Below are 6,466 nucleotides of genomic sequence, written 5' to 3'. Positions count from 1 at the left end.
TCAGAGCTCGCTACGAAGCCATGCAGCGATCGCTAGCAAAACCACTACTAACACTACACACACCACAAACTCTAAATAACATACTTACTGTATAAAAAACCGAAACACTCTTAGTAAAATCCTAGTCTCTTGCCGTATCCAAATTCCCCCCTCGTTTGTCCCCACGTGTCTCCGTTCTACCTAGCAACAGACCGTCAACACATTTTCATTGGTTGTGTTGTAATGTGGTACAGTTAGACCCCCACACAGTAAGGCGGAAATGATCGATCATATTCCTGGCTTTATTTTCAAGTAAAACCAATATAAAAACACCACTTTTATAAAGTTTGAAGTCCGTACTGTCCACCAGAGGTGAAATGAACACTCGGTATGCCATCTGTGTTATTAAGAAGCCTTATAAATGTGTCACGTGCTTGCCTGCTCCACAGTCGGCTTCGGCCCGGTAGGGTTAAGGAACTATGGGTGGATCTCATCCACCCTCGGGGCCCTGCCACCGAGGAGCTTTTTGACCACTTTGGTGACCTCATCCCCAGAGACTGGCGCGACAGGCCACAGCTCCGATAAGCCGCCTCTGCAATGGGGGCACAGAACATGGTCCACTCAGACTCAATGTCCCCAATTAGCATGATGGTCAGAAAGCTAAACAAATAGCCCGCAAAATTATTTAAGTTTTCGAGCTGCAATGTAAGACGCTGGTTCTGTTCTCGCTGTTGAACCGCCGTTACGCGCTACAGGTTGTAATATTTGACAGACGGAGCACCGCTTCTGCTCCACCTGGTAGTGACTCTCACACCGAACCTCTGTTTAAAGCTGCAGCATCTAACCTAAAAAATACATTTTACATACGTATTACAACTTTCGCTGTCCTAACATGCAGGGGTGAAAGTAAGGGGGTACGGCAGGGTACTGCGTACCCCTAAAAGATTTAGTGGGGGTACGCAGTACCTGCAAGAGAGGGGAGCGGCTGCCTACTGGAAAGAATCAGTGGATTCACTGTGCAGCCGCGAGTGCGCCCACTAATTAGCGGTGACTGATTAGTTTTTCAAGAACAATCTAAAACACGACGTAAACGGTTGATAACTTTTTTCCTATTTCATATTGTTTCTGAACTGTTCGTGCTTTGCCAGAGCAGGGGCGCAATATGTCGATCGTGGAAGGTTTTGAGTCGATCTCGGCATTAGGTGACAAACTGAATGTCGCCAGGATGCTGAGACCAGCACGTCATCCTCTGGCTCTCTTAAAACGTTCGAAACTTTATTAAAGAACAACAAAAAAAATCAACAAAATGTGTTCAAATTAATGACCCAACAGTAATAATCTCAGTGATTATTGTTTCTTCAAGGTATTGTGCAATTCTGTGCGCTTCGGTTCCATTACCAAAATAACTAGCAGAGCAGGAGTTTAAAATTAACTAATCAACCACCGCTGTGTTCATGAGAGGCTTATTAATAATCACAAAATAAATATCAAGCCTGCAAACCTAATACCGTATCGGACTGAATGTTATGTTTTTTTAACCTCTGGTCGGCTTGTGGAGCGCAGGAGGTAACCATGGCAACGGGTGTGCTTAAATGAGAGAGAGAGAGAGACAGAGAGTAAAAATGTGCGAGTGGTTTAGAGTTGATCACCTGTTCAGGTTGTTTTACCTTTGTTTTCCTTTGTCTTGGTGCATCACAGCCACTGTGGTTTCTGAACTTTAAATAAACAACAAACTTGGACTAATTACCTCGTTCTTTGTGAGTATACGTCATTCACAACATACATCAAACACGATAAATACGTTTCATTAAGTATTTAACAAACAAATGGCTTCTACCACAATAATTATGTGAAATTAAATTAATTGTCTAATATTAAAAAAATAGTTTGGTAGTTTGAGCTCAGAGTCTAAGAGACTTTTACTTTATCAAACTTTTTTTTTGCCTCTTATTTAGTGGAAATATTGATGTTGATGAGATTTTCTCCAAAATAATAACCTTTTTCAACCTTTATAGCTTCACTGTTGAAAATGAGTCTCTAACATTCACAAATGACATTGAAATAAAATCTAGTCCAACATCTGGTTTGAGGTGATTCCTCTGGAGCCTGTTGGAGGAAAAATATCCCAACTTCAGAAGATGAGCTTTTAACCTAACAGAGCTCTGTGGTTCCTCCTATCAGTATGAGAGTCAGGGTGAGGAGGTGCCATGTTAGGAAGAGAAGTGGAAGCTGCAGGATCTTCAGAACAAACAGGTCATGATGCTGGGCTACTGATTATCCCTCTGTCTGGACACAGGATCAATATAACCAGTTCAAAAGATAAAATGAATGGTTATATGCCAGACATGGAAAACTGGGATGCACTCCATTATGTTCAGAATTTAGGTCTCATGGCATCTGAAGGTGTCAACATTGCACCCAGTGGGCTGAGGGAAATACAGCTTTATTCTCTAGCAATTCAAGGGCTACCCAGCTTTTTATTTTATTTACATATATATATATATATATATTTTTTTTTTTTGTCAAAGTACCCCCAAGAATTTAAAACTACTTTCACCCCTGCTAACATGAGACAGATAATCTCTGAAAAAATAATCGATCTCCTCCCTGTTCTGCATAATTACTCCGCTCAATCAGAAACAGCCAGTCAGAACTAGCAGTAATCAGCTAGCCGCCATGCTATCAGGWAGTTTTCATTCAGTAACTCAGGATTGTTTATTGTAATGGATCCTGTATTTGCCTTTGAATGTTAAGTTTTATACTTGAATTTTTTGGCAATGTTGAGAGGTTTTATTTTGACTTTTTGTATTATTTAGCCTCTTCAGAGCCTTCATATGTTTTCAGTCTGTTAAAGATACCAGTACAATTTGCACAATGCCTGTTTTGTTTATTTCTTGGAAAAAGTTATTAAAAAAAGTTTTTGTCTAAATTAAGGTGAATTCATGGCTCCTTTTTCCACATAATGTAACCGGTAGTGCTTTTTAATCAAAAAAAAATATTTTTTTTTTTTTTTTTTTTTTATTGAGGAACATTGTCAGCAATAAACACTCTTGGTTTGTGGTGAATAGCTAATGTCAATGATTGAGTTTTTGGAACAAAATTGATCACAAGTTGTAAAATTGAATTGATCAAGATTTAGTTTTCAGTTGTGCCACATGTTACCATCTTTTCTGCATTCTTTACTACATAAAACAAAATACGACAAAACAAGCTAATTTCAAATAGATAGGAATACATTTGTGTTTAAATCCAGGTTTCACACAAACATGGATCCTAAATACAGAACACACTGATTGTTCTCTGCCAACATTTCTTAACACAGCCAGATTGATGATACACATCCTTTTAATGTTTTAATATTTTCTCTTTGCATGTTGTGCCATTCTGTAGATGAATTGAAAATAGGAAACAGCTTTGATTCTGCATTACTCATCAGATATTTGCTGTCTGGAACTCTTCCTTCGGTGGTGGGAAATATTGATTGTTATGTTGCCAATGTGTTTCTTCATTAGAAATGTACTATATACATACATATGTGGGGAGCCCTTCTCCATGAGTGTTTCAACCAGCTTCAACAGTTCCTGCTCTCTCATGGCTCGCCCACGTTCCAATGTTCCTGCCCATAGACAGTGTCCTCACACATAGACAGTGTGAGGACCACACCGTCTATGGAGACACGCCCAACTTTACTTGAACTGAACCAGACATTAACAATGGAGAGAAGGATTTTGTCTTGATTGATCACACAAATTCTGGACAAGTTTTGTCCACAGAGTAAAACATAGCAAAGCAGTTCATTGTGATAAATATGACTCAGTACAAACTGTTCTTAACTTATCCATCTAAATAGCATTTTTATTTATCTTCTGGCTTAAATTGTGGACAAAACCAAAATGAATTTTGAACTCAGACTTGGGTCAAAACTCAGGTCAAGTCATCTACATTGAAATGGACACATAAAGCAGTTCCTACCCATTTTCAAAATCTTCGAATCTACATTTCGGCAACCTGAGGAACTCTTGTTTAAGAAAAAGGAGGAGCAAAACACAAAATCTGATGATTGTTTACATTTTTCAGTTACTTCAGACTATTGTCAAAAACCACAAACAGACAAATATCAGCTGCTTTCCAGAGTAAGCCAAGGCAGTCACTCTTGGCAGTTTGCTTTTGGATGAGATTAAATGGAAATGTTCTAGTCATAATCATTTCTGTCTGCAACAATTACAGCGGAAGAGTCAAGTGTTTTTTCACTTGACTCCTAGCTAGGTGTGTAAACTTTTAAATAAAGACACATTTTACTTTTTAATTTAACTTGATTAAAAAGTGTGGTATATCATCTGCCGGAACCTTTAGGAACTGCTCTGATAATTTCCTTTTAAAGACATGAGTGACTATAGGGATTTGACCCGAAAATGTCCACCAGCTCCCGGATGACCTGAGCCTGGCACTGCATCATGCAGCAGCCATGATCTTCCATTTGTATGAGACCAGGGAGCCATTTATAGCAGAAGCCCTTTGAGGATGTAGGCAAGGTGTAATTATTCAGGAACGAGTTAAGAAGGTCTTTCACATTTCTTCTGGCTCCCTGGACTCAGTAAATCAAAGTCTGGACATTAGTCACACTGAAAAGAAAAAAAAATCTCTTTGGTAAAGGGAATTGAAAGTAGCGCTCAGACTCTTTTGGTTGTACTTCTAACATGAAGCTAATACTTCCATTAGCCTGGTTAAAAAAAAGATAACATTCTTTTCAACTTGACTTTTTCTTTCCCGTGAACAAATTTGCACATATAAAAGGCACGAGTTGACACTAGAGAAAGAAAATGTCAATGCTCTTTGGTGGTTTCAGAATTCAATTAGTGCTTTCTTTTTCAGCTTTTGCCTCCAACTTTCAACTTTTCATTTCATACTTTCTGATATTCACACATCATGACAAAGAGATGAGCGCAGTTTGCTGGATGATATATTAATGAATTCAAATGGAGACGTGGATGTAGTAGACAATGAAGTTAAATGACACCTGACATCTCTTTTCTATTACTAATATACTAATAAAGTAAAATACTGACATACTGACATAGGTCCAGTGTTAGTAATTAGTCTACTTTTCATTTCAAATTCTGTGTATGACAGAGTTAGTGGGCAGGGTAACATTTTTATATTATTCAAACAGTAATTCAAGTAAGTTAATGTAAATTTAAATGCAAAACTGCACATAGTTAAAATTTTGCTGCCCTATTACATTAATCCAAGATAGTTAAAAGAAATGCAATGATTAAAAAGACACAAGCTGCCATTCGCGTGGTTTGTGTTTAAAAAACATCAAAATGTGTTTGACTGAAAATAATACAAGAATAAGGTCAGTATTAGCAAAATCATTTCCAATTGCTCAATTTTTGCATAATGAGTGCAACTTTCTTCTTTTTCTTTAGAACTTTCTTACTATTCATATATCCTTTGTGTTGTAGCAATGAACTTGGCAGGCTGGTCTATATTGCTCAACTCAGACATTTTCCAGAATCAAATAATTTACTTTCAAAAAAGGTAAAAGAAGGTAAAAGTATGAGAATCAGTGGGCAGAGGCTGTTGAAAAGGACAAAAGGATCAAAAATACTAAAGGCCAAAGACCAGAGGAAGAGCTGCACTGCTTGCTGCTAGAGACAAAGACAAACTATGAACACAGTGAATCAGTACACAGGAGGTGGAGGTGATTTTAGGCAGGTGTGTTCAATCAGGCTGGCTGGGGACAGGCGGGCGGCAGAGGTGGGGCATATCAAGGTTCACTAGTAAAAATGATTTGATAGAACTGCCCTTGGTCAAAGTTTCTGGAATCCTTCTACAACCTCCCAGCATTACTTTCCTGAAAGAATTTGTTCCCAATAAAGCAGTGTGTTTAAGATGCTGCAGTTGGTAACTTCACTAAATAAAAAATTCAGAAGCTCAAGGATCCTAACATAAAGGCCTAAAGTTATTTCTTATGATTTTTTTATGTTAAATGTCTTCAGTATTAGCCTGAGATTATTAGGAAAATTAGGACTGAACATGTTTACAATCTTTGGTCCTAAAGTGAGATTTTAAAGTTTGTGTCACAAAGACAAATGAAAGAATTAATCACATGATAAGTAAATCTGAGCCTGATAAGTTCAATTCTGATGATTAATATTTTTTGAAGGACAGTTTTGTATCATACTCCTTATGTTTATGGTTTTGGTTGTGTGTGGTCTTTATTTTCGTTTTATTTATTGCTTTTGGTTGTTGTCATTTATTTTGAATATTTAAAATGTCTTCCAGTTCCAGTGAGGAGTGTTCTTTGCAAAATGAACTCACATTATTTTGCCATTATCAATGTATAACTTGAAAATAGTCTCAAGACAACAATATCATCCTTTCTGAACATCGAATCATGGTCCACAGGAGTTCAATTAATTTATTTGTTTCTTTACGTTTACATGAACATGCAATATTTAAATGAAGCAAAGTAGTCAGATTT

The sequence above is a fragment of the Poecilia reticulata genome, linkage group LG14 (genome assembly GCF_000633615.1).
Source record: "Poecilia reticulata strain Guanapo linkage group LG14, Guppy_female_1.0+MT, whole genome shotgun sequence".
NCBI classification, from domain to species: Eukaryota; Metazoa; Chordata; class Actinopteri; order Cyprinodontiformes; family Poeciliidae; genus Poecilia; species Poecilia reticulata.
Note: the sequence above shows the minus strand (reverse complement) of the source record.